Source organism: Suncus etruscus, chromosome 11 (genome assembly GCF_024139225.1).
Source record: "Suncus etruscus isolate mSunEtr1 chromosome 11, mSunEtr1.pri.cur, whole genome shotgun sequence".
NCBI lineage: Eukaryota > Metazoa > Chordata > Mammalia > Eulipotyphla > Soricidae > Suncus > Suncus etruscus.
Window position 1 is genome coordinate 39827809 of NC_064858.1, and position 15676 is coordinate 39843484.

Consider the following 15676-nt stretch of genomic DNA (forward strand, 5'->3'; position numbering starts at 1 on the left):
AGTTCAACCTTTATGGAAAGCAATATGGAGATTCCTCCAAAAACTGGAAATCGAGTTCCCATACAATCCAGCTATACCACTCCTAGGAATATACCCTAGGAACACAAAAATACAATACAAAAATCCCTTCCTTACACCTGTATTCATTGCAGCACTATTTACCATAGCAAGACTCTGGAAACAACCAAGATGCCCTTCAACAGACGAATGACTAAAGAAATTGTGGTACATATACACAATGGAATATTATGCAGCTGTCAGGAGAGATGAAGTCATGAAATTTTCCTATACATGGTTGTACACGGAATCTATTATGCTGAGTGAAATAAGTCAGAGAGAGAGAGGGAGAAAGACGCAAAATGGTCTCACTCATCTATGGGTTTTAAGAAAAATGAAAGACATTTTTGCAATAATAATTTTCAGACACAAAAGAGAAAAGAGCTGGAAGTTCCAGCTCACCTCAGGAAGCTCACCACAAAGAGTGATGAGTTTAGTTAGAGAAATAACTACATTTTGAACTGTCCTAATAATGAGAATGTATGAGGGAAATAAAAAGCCTGTCTAGAGTACAGGCGGGGGTCGGGTTGGGAGGAGGGAGATTTGGGACATTGGTGATGGGACTGTTGCACTGGTGATGGGTGGTGTTCTTTACATGACTGAAATCCAAACACAATCATGTATGTAATCAAGGGTGTTTAAATTATATATATATAAAGAAATCGCTTCTGGCTTGGGGGACCATATGGGGCATGGGGGGATCGAACCATGGTCTGTCCTAGGCTACACAAGGTAGACGTCTTATGGCTTGTGCTACCACTCCAGCCACCATGTTTATCTTAAATGGTCCCCATATCATAACATCTCCGGAAAGCCTTGCTTAGAGCCCTCACCATCTCTCTAGCCTCTCTTGAGTGCTTACACTCAGGTTCAAGTTTTTCATGGAACAAACTTCTTACAGCCTTTTTTGTTTGTTATTCTTTTCAGGGGCCATACTGGTGGCACTCAGGGATTACTACTGCCTCGCACTCCAAAATCACTAGTCATTTATGTGTTTGTGGGGCAGCAGCAGCCTCAGGCTTTTCTGTGTCCATCATATTCCTCTGTCTGCCATTTCCCTTAGTTTCTTTCTTGGCAAATTTCCTCCCCTATTTTCAAGTGTGGCAGAAGTTTGTGGGGCATTCTGGCTAATTTGAAGGTCAATTTTTTGGTTTTTGGGTCACACCGGACTGCGCTCATGGGTTACTCTTGGCTCTACACTCAGAAATCTCTCCCTGGCAGGCTCATGAACCAGATGGGATTCGGGATTGAACCACATCCTTCTGCATGCAAGGCAAACACCCTACCTACATGCTATCTCTCTGGCCCCTGGGGGACATTCCTGTCATTGGTTCAAGGTGCCCTAGTGTGGGGAACAATTCAGCATGCTACCAAGGAGCCCTCATATGGGGGGATGTTTGCTGTCCCCTGGATCAAGGTAGCTCTTGATTTCTGTCTCTTTGGTCAAGGTGCCTTATATCAGGTACATTTTTGCCTCCCTAGTCAACAAAGTGCCTCATATGGGGCATTTCTTTCCTCCCATGGACATGCCTAGTTTGGGGGGCATTTTCTGACTTCTGATTCAAGGTGCTGAGTTTTGGGGAACATTTTTGTCCCCTCATCCAGATGCTGAATTTGGGAGGACATTTCTGTGCCCTTGATCAAAATGCCCAGTTGGGGTGCATTTCTGTCCCCCTGGCTCAAGTACCATATTTGGGGCACTTTTATTTATTTTTGGGAGGAGGCCACACTCGGTGACACTCATGAGTGTCTCTTGGAGTACTCAAGGAGTTACTCTTGGTCTCTGCATTCAGAATTGCTCCTGGCTCAGGGGAACATATGCGATGCCGAGGATGGAACTCGCAATCTGTCCTTGGTCAGTTGAGTGCAAGGGAAACCCCCCTACCACTGTGCTACCACTCCTGGCCTCTTGGAGGACATTTTTGTTAGTTTTTAGGCTATACCTAAAGGCACTCAGGGGTTAACCTCCAGTGTTCTGTACTATAGATTACTCTAGCAGGCGAGCCCAGAGCAGTAGCTCAAGCAGTACGGCGTTTACCCTTGCACATACTAATCTAGGACTACTCTCCCGGCATCCATATGATCCCCTAGCCAGGAGTGATTTCTGAGCACATCAGCCAGGAATAACCCCTGGGCATGACTAGGTGTGGCCCAAAAACTTAAAAAAAAAAAAAAATTACTCCTGGCAGGATTGAGGGACATATGGTATGCTGGGGTTTGAATTTAGGTTGGGTTGTGCAAAGCAAAACACCCTACCTGTGCTATTGCTTCAACATCCCCAATTTCTTTTAATTTTTTGGGTATATAAAAAATTTGTTCAATTTCTTTCCCTCAATGTGGAGGCACTTTGTGACTTGTGTGCACCACCAGGGGAATGAGGCTAAATGCTATTGTCTGAATCCTCCTGAGACAGAGAGGAGGAGGGGAGTTGGAGAGTGTGTTGCACATCCCACACATGTGCACTGATGGCCCAGCACTAGCTGGTTGCTAACCAGGACAGGAAGTGGCAGCAAAAACTACTGAATGGGCTGGATAAATGTCCTTAGCAGGCCACAATGTGGCCTATGGGCCATAATTTGAGGACCCTAGTCCTGGGGTCCTATGCTTTTTTTTTGTTCACATAGTGTTCCTTCAAATTGGTTTGTTTTTATTTTTTGGGTCACACCGGTTGGTGTTCAGGAGTTACTCCTGATTCTGAGCTCAGATATTGCTCCTGGCAAGCTCGGGGACCATATGGGATACCAGGAATCGAACCAGGGTCCATCCATGGTTGACCACATGCAAAGGGAATGCCCTACCGCTGTACTATCACTCTGGCCCACCATGTTACTTCTAATTTGAAATGGAGAGAGAGGAAGGGAGGAAGGAGGAGAGAAAAAGGGTACGGTGGAGAGAGTAAAGTAAGGGTGGGTTGTGAAATGACCCCACATTGTATTTCTGACCCCAGGTGGACAGGTCTGAATCAGTTAGCCTCAAAAATAAATAAACCAAGTCAGTCAGGAGAGAATCATGGAGTCTGGTTGACTTCTTACCTTTATGGTCTCTCTGTGTGCCAAGCCAAACTTGTTGATGTAATGGCAGTTGGACTTGGACACACCCCTTGGATAACCCACTATGACCACACATCCCTCTACATTCTACTTGACAAAAATTCTTTTCTACTTGTCCCCAAGGGAAGACACTGACTCTATAAGAGGTTGGAATCCTCAATGACTGACAAGACTAGGGTGACTCAAACTAGGATGATGCTTGGGGAGGCAGTGATGGAGTTTCACTTGAGTTTCTGTCTCCAAATTCTGGGGTTTTGCTGCAAATCCCCAGCTGTCAGGGCAAATCCATAGGTGTTGGAACTAGAGAGGTAAGTATGTAAGTTTTGGGGATGAGTTGGGGCTGGGTTAATAGAGGCTATACCTTGGTTAAAGTCTGCCCTCTTTCAAAGCTACTCTGAGCTGCCCACAAGAACCAGGACATAGCAGAGGGCTAGCCAGGCCACTAACTCTCAAAGATTTGTTAGTACCAAAGACTTTCTTCTCTCAGGAGAAGACAGCAAACAGGATATTGCAGTCCCCACTTTAGCCTGTGGCACTCACAGTACCTGTTGGGAGAGGGCATTGGGGGGCAGAGAACCTTGGTCTGAAATGGACTTTCCATTGACTGTCCCAATCTCACTCAGAGAGCCCTGACTGAGGCCACAGAATTAGGCCTTGTGAGGATAAAGAATTAGTCGAAAATGGAAAGGTCCCTGGAGACCAAGAAGGAAGTTAAAAATTGTCAGTTGAAAATGGAAAGGTCCCTGGAGACTAAGAAGGAAGTTAAACCTATTAAATTGTCACCCAGAGGCTGAGAGAGAAATAAAGAGAGGGAGAGAAGGTGATAAAAAATGAAAGAAAAAGAAAGAAAGAAAGAAAGAAAGAAAGAAAGAAAGAAAGAAAGAAAGAAAGAAAGAAAGAAAGAAAGAAAGAAAGAAAGAAAGAAAGAAAGAAAGAAAGAAAGAAAGAGAAGGAAGGAAGAAAAGAGAGAGGAGAGAGAGAAAGAGAGAGGAGGAGGAGAGGAGAGAGAGAGAGAGAAGAGAAGAGAGGAGAGAGAGAGAGAGAGAGAATGAGAAGTTCCCTCCAAGCATCACAAGCCCCACCAGACCAGGAGTGACTCCTGAACACAGCCAGGTACTGGACCGGAGAGATGTCCTCAATGTTTTAACACTGCCAAGCCCAAGGATGGGCCACCATCCTGAAAAAGGAGGGGGGTCCATGGTCCTTAGTCACTTTCAAACTGGACATGGGAGCCACAGGAGAAACAGAAAAAGAGCCGTAGGAGTTTGAGGGCTTGGGGACACTGGGTGTAAAGACCAGCTCTTGGCTCTAGGCTCTAGGCAGGAATGACAGATGCAGGGGACAGACCTCATTCCTCCCACCCCAGAGGCCATAGTGGCTGACCCACAAGGGAAGGGGACAAGAGGGTCAACCCAAGGTCTTTGGAGACCCTGAGTCCAGGAGAAGGGGGCTGGTCCTGGAGAGGGGAGGATGGGGTCACCAGCACAAAGTCCCCAGGAAGTCCCCGCAGGGACGTTACTGGCTGAAGACTTGAACCATGGCAGGAAGTCGGCTGAGGGGCACATTCTGTGATCTCCAGTCTACATACTTTGACCACAGTGGTGTTATGGCAGGGCCTTGGGTTGAGCCAGGAAGCCACGTCCTAGGACGTTTTTCTTACCATCTTCCTGCCTCTGGCAAGTTGCATTTTCTTTCTATCTTCAGGGGTCCACTCGGGGAAGGGGAGTTGGGGGCACCTCTCCATCTCGCTAACGGGGGCGTCTATGAGGATTTCTCCGCAATGGACCGTGTCACTGCTAGAGAGTGAACAGGCGTTCTAGGGGAGCTGGTGCGCGTGGCCCAATGTCTCCAAACCCATTGGCCAGCCAGAAATCCAGAATCCCAGAGTCCTGACAGCACAATGAAGGCTAAGCCTGTAGCTGCCCTCGAGCCACAGTACCCTCGAGGGGGCTCGAGGGACTTGACCCCTTCCCCACCCTGGCTATTCTGCTCTGCACCCCACCCTCGATGGGGCACAGAACGGGTAGTCCCAGAGGGTGAGTGAGGAGTCTCCTTAGAGGGAAAGCGTGTCCTTCTACCCACATACCCTTTACTGGCCTCTGCAAAGGTCGGTACTCGACTTTCTCATTCCCAGTTATCACTTCCAGAGATTCCCAGACTAGTCCTATGGTAGGGTCCACCCACTGCACCTCCTGCTTCTCTCAGCAAAAGCTGGTAATAGCTAATGAGCACTGCGAGATATGACCCCCAAATATCTCCCCAGAGCACATCTTGATCCTGTGACCAATTAGTTGCAGCCCCAACTGTTCCCACTTCTCTGCTGCCCTCCACACCTCCACAGTGCTGCTTGCCTCATACAACTCCGCTATATGGTCTGACCTTCCCTGAAGTGGTCGCTGAAATCTTTCAGTTCCCATCCCTGGTGGCTATAGCTTTGCTTACCCCCTTTGCAGACCTTTAGGTCTATCCCCATAGTTACAACCCCTTCCAGGAACTCCTCAACATCCTTTTAATTTTACAATTCTTTTTTCTTTTTCTTTTTCTTTTTGGGGGGGGGGGGTTAGACCACACCCGGTGGCGCTCAGGGGTTGCTCCTGGCTCTGTGCTCAGAAATTGCTCCTGGCAGGCTCGGGGATCATATGGGATGCCAGGAATTGAACCACTGTCAGTCCTGGATTGGCCTCATGCAAGGCAAATGCTCTATCGCTGTGCTATCTCTCTTGCCTCCCTCAACATCCTTCGAGGCAGAGGAACTTTTCTCCATTCTTGCACTTCTTTCCCTTTTTCTCATCTAACTTCTGAACAGCAGCTGAGCCCAGTCACAGTGTAGGGCACATGCCCTCCCCCACCTCATCTTTTGCACCTAACAGGGAAATCTGTCTCATGTCCTCTAAGGCTATGAACTCTCCTGCCTTAAGGCATCTGGGGCAAAGCTGGCCCTTTATGTTTGCAATATTTTTCTGTTGATTTTTGGGATATACCCGAGGTTCTCAGTCCTTGTTCCTGGCTCCAGGGATCACTCCTGGTGGCACTTGAAGGACCATATAAGGTTTAGAGACTTGAACTGGGATTACTGGGATGCAAGGCAAGTGCCCTAACTCTGTACTATCTGGGTTTGGGAGCCATATGCAGTTGTGCTGAGGATGGGAATGGGAAGACACTGACAGCTCAGTGGCTCTACCACTCCTACCACTTCTTGGAAGATCAGAGATGGAATCTGTATCGTCTACATTGGAAATCTCTGCTCCATGGGGCCGGAGTGATAGCACAGCAGTAGGGCGTTTGCTTTGCACAAGGCTGGCCCGGGACAGAACCGGGTTTGATTCTAGGCATCCCATTTGGTCCCTCGCGCCTGTCAGGAATAATTCCTGAGTGCATAGCCAGGAATAATCCTGACTGCCATTGGGTGTGACCCTCCACCCAAAAGAAATCACTCCTCTAGCTTGTTGCATTCTACTTTCACGTAATGATGTACAATTATTATTTATATTGTTATACATTTTTGAAGTGCCATGAACCAAGGACAGGATCTCATTCATGCTCTACCATTGAGTTATATCCCTGGTCCTACAATTATTTAAAAAAAAAAAATCTGTGAGTGGGGCCGGAGAGGTAGCATGGAGGTACAGCATTTGCCTTACATCCAGAAAGATGGTGGTTCAAATCCTGGCATCCCATATGGTCCCTCGTGCCTTCCAGGGGCGATTCCTGAGCCCAGAGTCAGGAGTAACCCCTGAGCATTGCCAGGTGTGACCAAAAAACCAAAAAAAAATATCTTTGGGTATATTTAGAATTTTGCTTTCAAAGTAGTTTTTCTCTATTAATTTTCACTGGCTGTGATTGTTCAGAAACCAGGTCAGGATGTCCACCATTAGGAATTTTTTTTGTCCCCCAATTCACAATACATACCAGGCAAAGGGCCTGTGTTGAGGTGTATATGGGGTGCATTTACTGTACCTCCTCTTTCTATACAGTCAGTGTAAAGAACACAGCCCATGGTAAGAATTGGGAGGCCTTTTCTTTTCTTTTTTTTGATTTTTTAATATATATACATACATATATATAATGCTTCACCAGTGCAACATTCCCATGACTAATATCCCAAGTGTCCTTCCTCCCCACCCCACACCTGCCTGTACTTTAGACAGGCTTTCTACTTCCCTCACTTAGTCACATTTTGTTATGATAGTTCTCAGTGTAATTATTTCTGTGACTGCACTAAACGATCCCTGTGGTGAACTTCATGTTGGGAGCTGGACCCTCCAGTCCTCCTCTATTTTGTCTCTGAGAATCACTACACAAATGTTTTTCATTTTTCTCAAAACCCATAGATGAGGGAGACCATTCTGTGTTTATCTCTCTCCCTCTGACTTATTTCACTCAGCATAAAATATTCCATATACACCCATGTATAGGAAAATTTCATGACTTCATCTCTTCTGACGGCTGCATAATATTCCATTGTGTATATGTACCACAGTTTCTTTAACCATTCATATATTGAGGGGCATCTAGGCTGTTTCCAGAGTCTGGCTATTGTAAATAATGCTGCTATGAATATAGGTGTGAGAGAAGGATTTTTGTATTGTATTTTTGTGTTCCTAGGATATATCCCTAGGAGTGGTATAGCTGGATTGTATAGTTTTTGGAGAAATCTCCATATAGCTTTCCACAAAGGTTGGACCAGACAGCATTTCCACTAGCAGTGAATAAGAGTTTCTTTCTCTCCACATCCCCGCCAGCACTGTTTGTTCTCATTTTTCCTGAATAGTGCCAATCTCTGTGGTGTTAGATGGTACCTCATAGTTGTTTTGATTTGCATCTCCCTGATGATTAGTGATGTGGAGCATTTTTTCATGTGCCTTTTAGCCATTTGTATTTCTTTTTTGTCAAAGTGTCTGTTCATTTTTTCTCCCCATTTTTTGATGGGGTTAGATGTTTTTTTCTTGTAAAGTTCTTTCAGTGCCTTGTATATTTTGAATATTAATCCCTTATCTAATGGGTATTGGGTGAATAGTTTCTCCCACTCAGTGGGTGGCTCTTGTATTCTGGGCACTATTTCCTTTGAGGTGCAGAAGCTTCTCAGCTTAATATAGTCCCATTTATTTATTTTTGTTTTCATTTGTTGGAGAGCATGTTTTTCTCTTTAATGATACCTTTAGTCTCAATGTCATGGAGTGTTTGACCTATATGTTGTTCTATATGCTTTATGGTTTCAGGTCTGATATCTAGGTCTTTAATCCATTTGGATTTTACCTTTGTACATGATGTTAACTGGAGGTCTAAATTCGCTTTTTACAAGTGGCTAGCCAGTTGTGCCAATACCACTTACTGAAGAGGCCTTCCCTGTTCCATTTAGACTCAAAATCAAAGGCTGGAGGAAAATCATCCAAGCAAACAACACCCTTAAAAAAGCTGGAGTGGCAATATTAATATCTGACAATGCAAACTTTAGACTCAGAAAAGTTGTAAGGAATAAAGATGGACACTATGTACTAATCAAGGGATATGTACAATAGGAAGAAATCACAATATTAAATATACATATGCACCTATTGAGAGACCAGCAAGATATCTAATACAACTATTGACAAATTTGAAAGAGGACATCAGTAATAACACAATAATTGTGGGAGACCTCAACATGGCCCTTTCAACACTTGATAGGTCAACCATACTGAAACTCAACAAAAATATATTAGACCTGAGAAGAGAAATGGAAGAAGGAGGCCTAGTAGATATATATAGGACACTCCATTCTCAGAAACCTGGATACACATTCTTCTCCAGTGCACATGGCTCATTCTCCAGGAGACACCACATGCTGGTACATAAAACATATCCATACAATTAAGAGGATAGAAATTTTCAGGCTATCTTTGCTGATCATAAAGCTTTGAAATTGAATGTGAATTGTAAAGGCACACAGAAGAAAAACTTTAACAACTGGAAACTAAATAGCCTGCTACTGAACAACCAGTGGGTCCGTGACGAAATCAAAGAGGAAATTAAAACTTTCCTGGAAACAAATGACAATGAAGACACAAACTGCCAGAATTTATGGGGCACAGCAAAAGCAGTACTGAGAGGAAATTTATAGCTTTGCAAGCACACATAAGGAAGGAAGGAAGAAGGGGCATACCTGACTAGCCTAATGACACAGCTCGTAAAATTAGAAAATGATCAACAAAAGGAACCAAAAATAGGGAGACAGAAGGAAATAACAAAGCTTAGAGCAGAAATCAATGAAGTGAAAACCCAAAAAACAATCCAAAAGATCAATGAAAGCACAAGTTGGTTCTTTGAAAAAATAAATAAGATCAATAGACCATTGTCAAAACTCACAAAGAAAGAGAAAGAAACTTGATAACCCATATTAGAAATGAAAAGGGGGAGATCACTACAGATATTGCAGAGATTCAAAGGGTAATCAGAGATTACTTTGAGAAACTTTATGCCACTAAAAATGAGAACCTGGAAGAAATGGATAAATTTTTGAACTCTTATAATCTTCCACAGTTGAACAAGGAGCATGTAGCATATCTAAACACCCCCATCACTATTGAGGAAATTAAAACTGTAATCAAATGTCTCCCCCCGCAAAAAAGCCCAGGTCCAGATGAATTCATTAATGAATTTTTTCAAACTTTTCAAGAGGAACTACTACCAATCCTGGCCAGGCTCTTTCATGAAATTGAAAGAATGGGAACATTTCCAGACAGCTTCTATGAAGCTAATATCACCTTGATACCAAAACCAGACAGAGATACAGCCAAAAAAGAAAATTACAGACCAATATCCTTGATGAATACAGATGCAAAGATCCTCAATAAAATTCTGGCAAATAGAATTCAATACCTTATCAAGAAGATCATTCACTATGATCAAGTAGGTTTCATCCCAGGAATGCAAGAATGGTTTAACATTCATAATCCATCAACATAATACAGAATATAAACAAGAAGAAAAATAAAAATCACATGATCATATCAATAGACGCAAAGAAAGCATTCGATAAAGTTCAACACCCATTCTTTTTTTAAAATTAATATCTTTATTTAAATATCTTGATTACAAATATGATTGTAGTTGGATTTCAGTCATGTCCAGAACACCCCCATTCCCCAGAGCAACATTCCCATCACCAATGTCCCAAATCTTTCTCCTCCCACCCCATCCCAGCCTATATTCCATAATTTTTCATCAAATTTTACAATTAACTCATTTAATCTTTAATTAATGTTTATAATAAAATATTTTTGCACTGACTTACTGAATTTACCAATTTTATAAATCTGTATCATGAGAACTGATTATGGAGAGACTAGAAAGAAAGGAAATAGGAGCAATGAAAAAACTAGGGCTAAAATAGGCCAGTTAAATAGGGACAAAACATTTCTCAAGATTGAGTATCACATTGTTTGTGAGCTTACTGGTATTTTTATTTGAGGAGCAGCATGTTTTATTAAAGTATCAGTTGTCTGCTTTTGAGCTTATTTCATTTTCAAAGTTATTTAAATTTATTACTTAAATTTAATATATATATTGTTAAGCTCTTATTATTAAGAAACACTAATAAATACAGCACTGCATGCAAGAAAAGTTGATAACCATACACTTGGAATGAATTTTTATTTATTCCAATTACAAGAGGAAATCAATATTACTGTCAAATATGCTTATTTAGTTCCTTTAGGAATTAATTTACACCAGTGAAATATTTGAAATTTAGAGCTTATAGAATGGAATATGCTTACTACTTTAATAAGAAAGTAATGAAGTTGATTGATAAGTCATGTGAATTGACTTTTTTAAATATTTTTATTTAAACAACTTTATTACATACATCATTGTGTTTGGGTTTCAGCCATGTAAAGAACACCACCCATCACTAGTGCAACAGTCCCATCACCAATGTCCCAAATCTCCCTCCTCCCCACCCAACCCCTGCCTGTACTCTAGACAGGCTTTCTATTTCCCTCGTACATTCTCATTATTAGGATAGTTCTAAACGTAGTTATTTCTCTAACTAAACTCATCCCAGTTTGTGGTGAGCTTCATGAGGTGAGCTGTAACTTCCAGCTCTTTTCTCTTTTGTGTCTGAAAGTTAATATTGCAAGAATGTCTTTCATTTTTCTTAAAACCCATAGAGGAGTGAGACCATTCTGCATCTCTCTCTCTCTCTGACTTATTTCACTCAGCATAATAAAATCCATGTACATCCATGTATAGGAAAATTTCATGACTTCATTTCTCCTGACAGCTGCATAATATTCCATTGCATATATGTACCACAGTTTCTTTAGCCATTCATCTGTTAAAGGGTATCTTGGCTGTTTCCAGAGTTTTGCTATGGTAAATAGTGCTGCAATGAATATAGGTGTAAGAAGGGATCTTTGTATTGTATTTTTGTGTTCCTAGGGTATATTCCTAGGAGTGGTATAGCTGGGTCATATGGGAGCTCAATTTTCCAGTTTTTGGAGGAATCTCCATATCGCTTTCCATAAAGGTTGAACTAAATGGCATTCCCACCAGCAGTGGATAAAAGTTTCTTTCTCTCCACATCCCCGCCAACACTGCCTGTTCTCATTCTTTGTGATGTATCAACACTCATTCTTGATAAAAACTCTCAGCAAGATGGGAATGAAAGGAACCTTTCTCAATCTAGTCAAAGCCATTTATCAAAGCCAACGGCAAATATTATCCTCAATGGAGAGAAACTGAAAGCCTTCCCTCTAAACTCTGATACAAGTCAAGGTTGCCCCCTCTCACCACTCCTATTTAACATATTACTCCTATTAACATATTAACAAGTACTTGCTATAGTGATTAGGCAAGAAAAATATATCAAGGGAATACAGATAGGAAAGGAAGAAGTCAAGCTCTCACTGTGTGCAGATGACATGATACTATACTTAGAAAACCCTAAAGATGGGGGCCGGGCGGTGGCGCTAAAGGTAAGGTGCCTGCCTTACCTGCGCTAGCCTAGGACGGACCTCGGTTCGATCCCCAGGTGTCCCATATGGTCCCCCAAGCCAGGAGCGACTTCTGAGCGCATAGCCAGGAGTAACCCCTGAGCGTCAAATGAGTGTGGCCCAAAAACCAAAAAAAAAAAAAGAAAGAAAGAAAAAGAAAGAAAGAAAGAAAGAAAGAAAGAAAGAAAGAAAGAAAGAAAGAAAGAAAGAAAGAAAGAAAGAAAGAAAGAAAGAAAGAAAGAAAGAAAGAAGAAAGAAAAATGAGTAAATCTGAGTACTGTCAGATGTGACCCCCCCAAACAAAGTAAACAAACAAACAAGCAAACAGAAAACCCTAAAGATTCTATCAAAAACTTTTAGAAACAATAGTTGCATATAGCAACGTAACAGGCTATAAAATTAACACACAGAAATCAATGGCCTTTTTATATACCAATAATGATAGGGAAGAAATGGATATTAAGAAAACAACCCCATTCATATTAGTCTTACATAAACTCAAATATCTTAGAGTCTACTTGACTAAGGATGTGAAGGACCTATACAAAGAAAACTATAAAACCCTGCTACAAGAAATAAGAGAAGACACACAGAAATGAAAATCCATACACTGCTCTTGGATTGGCAGGATTAATATCATTAAGATGAAAATACTCCCCAAAGCTTTGTACAGATTTAATGTGATTCCTCTAAAGATACCCATGCCATTTTTCAAAGAAGTGGATTAAACACTTCTGAAATTCATTTGGAACAATAAACAGCCACGATTAGCTAAAGCAGTACTCGGGAAAAGGAATATGGGAGGTATTACTTACCCTAACTTTAAACTGTATTATAAAGCAATAGTCATGGTATTGGAATAAAGACAGACCCTCAGATCAGTGGAACAGACTTGAGTACTCAAAGAATGTTCCCCAGATATACCGTCACCAAGAAATCCTAAATGGAACAGGGAAAGCCTCTTCAATAAGTGGTGTTGGCACAACTGATTAGGAATATCTTAAAGCAAGGAATTCATGAATGATTTTAAGAGTACAAACATAATGTTTGGGTTTGAGTGATATTGAAGATATTACAGTCCTATGTCACACATGGCATCCCTGAATTGATCCCTGACACCCCATATGTTTCTTTGAACCCCATCAACTCTGAGCCCAGAGCCAGGTGTAAACCTTGAGTATCACTGGTGTGGCCCAAAAAGAAAAGTATAAACAAATAATATAATGTTCCTGTTTTATTTTGGGGCTCTCCCAACAGTGATGGAGCCCTACTTCCTGAAACTATGTAGTGCCAGGGATGGAGTCTAGAGCTTGGTCATTCTGCATGAAGCATTTCCACTCAGCCTGCTGAGCTCTCCAGGCCCCAAAGAGGATATAATTTCTTTAAATTAACTCTTTCAACAGCTTTTTGGAGCTGACACATCAACTGTATTTTGGTTACATTTCAGTATTGTAACTAAGTGACATTTAATTGCCTTTCTATTTTGGACTTCTCCTTTCCTACCTCATAGACCCCAAGAGTGTTTGCAGAGAAGGATTTTTTCCCAGCATTTAAAGTTCCTGTCCTCAGCCTTATGGATGGATCTCCCTTGTCCGGTGGCTGACAAAGTTATTTCTTTCAGTTATTTCAGCTCTTCCAGGCAAGCACTGAGCACAGCTCTAAGAAGAGGCAGCTACTCCCTGGGTGCCAGCCCAAGTGGCCAGAAATGGTGGGTCCTAACTTGAGGTGTGCTGAGATCTGCTCAGTTGCACTAAGGTAGTCACTGGCAATTTCTTACCAGTCTACATGTTCAAAACCACTCACAGTATACATTAATAGTATTCCCTATATTTAAGTTATGTTTTGTGTTTGCAGAATGTCCATTTTAGTTTTGTTTGTTTATTTGTTTTGGGGCCACACCCGTTTAATGCTCAGGGGTTACTCCTGGATATGCGCTCAGAAATCGCTTCTGGCTTGAGGGGACTATATGGGATGCCAGGGAATGGAACTGTGGTCCATCCTACGCTAGCGCTTGCAAGGCAGACACCTTACCTCTAGCGCCACCTTCCCGGCCTCAGAATGTCCATTTTGTATTCTGCCCTTTCACACACCCCTACAAAGCTCATTATACTCCTTAACTCTCTCACCCCCAATCATCAGTACCCCACATTTACCCTTTATAACTTCAGTACTGCATAGTCCTAATCATAGACCAAAGTGGTGAACTGTATTTAACAACCCCCCAATTATTTCAAAAGACATAAAGTGGACCCATGTGTTTTTTGAATATTTTAAGTGTATTTTCTTTGACAACTATAACTCTTACTAAATATTCTCTTATACAGTGACAATTTTCCCCACTTTTTATCTTTTCTTCTCTTTGTGAGCTGTTCAATAAGGAATTTTGGTGAAAGAGTCCCTCAGTTTAATGCTTATGTTTGAACCATGTCATAGGGATTGTTCAACTTGCTCTTGCGGCCCTCATATGCGCTGATAACGCCATATGGCATTGTTCCTTGTTTGCATAGGCACATTAAAATGGGAAAATACTATACATACAAATAATTTCTTATCTAATAGAGATAGGAACACACAAATCTTGTAGTGCAATGGAACCTTACACCCTGAACATTGACATAATGACCTGGCACAGGCCACAGAAGAATGGGCATTCTCCATTTACCCATGAACCAGGGGAGCTATCTACAAAACATCCAAGGTTGTTTATAACATCACCTGGAAGCAATCCTCTACCAGAGAAGACCCTACCGCTGCTCAGACATCGACCTGTTCAAGAGACTTCCCTTAGCACTAAGAAGATTTGATGATGACAATGACCTGCTTACAGGATAGGGCTCTCTGCATTGCCCTTTCATTATGAGGTGAAACTAGAGGATGCTCGACACCATCCTGACTTCAATGTAGGATATGCAGATTCCAGGATCTTTAATACAGAAACATGATACCAGCAACAGAGACTGTGTGAAAAATGAAAGTATATTGGCACTACAGACAATGACTTGGATTGGACAAACTAGTTTGCCTGGCGCCTAGAGTTGGTCTTATGCCAGGAAACTTCAGGGGTAGGGTCTCCTTGTATTTAGGCCAAGGCTTTTTCTTTCATGTTCCTCATATTTTGGTGGGCCTATGCAAACAATAATTGCCACTCTAACACCATTTTTACTGTGCTCCTTTGACTCTAGTTCTTAAAAAAAACCCACTTAAACTTTTGAGGTTAACTTAAACTAATATGCATGTGCATGGAAATGTAAAAAAGTACTATGCCTTCAATGTTTAAGGAGTTACATAAGTTTTATGGCTTTAGATTGCTTTGTGTACTGCTAAGAAATATTATAATGTACTACAATCTGGGGACTTGAGGGACAGAGTAATTGTACATAGGTTCTGTTTTATTTTTCTTAATGTTCTTTGGCTAAAAATTCAAAATTTAGGTATCAGCAAGGGGACTTCTGAGAATTCTGTTTATGGGTGATTGTCCTTCCACTTTAACTTTACCTTGTCCTCTTTCTTTGCACCTATGTTCTCATAATTAAAAATTAAAAATTAAAAAAAAAAGGCAGCTACTCCCACTTGGTGGTTCTCTTGGCAAAAATT

At 41.8% G+C, this 15676-nt stretch overlaps 1 non-coding gene across 1 annotated transcript; it reads right to left on the minus strand.

The window, feature by feature from the left end:
• Positions 1-6989: 6989 nt before the first annotated feature.
• Positions 6990-7122, minus strand: LOC126023149 (small nucleolar RNA SNORA51). Its single transcript, XR_007500355.1, has one exon. It is a non-coding gene; the product is annotated as a small nucleolar RNA SNORA51 (small nucleolar RNA).
• Between the last annotated feature and the right edge of the window lie 8554 nt (positions 7123-15676).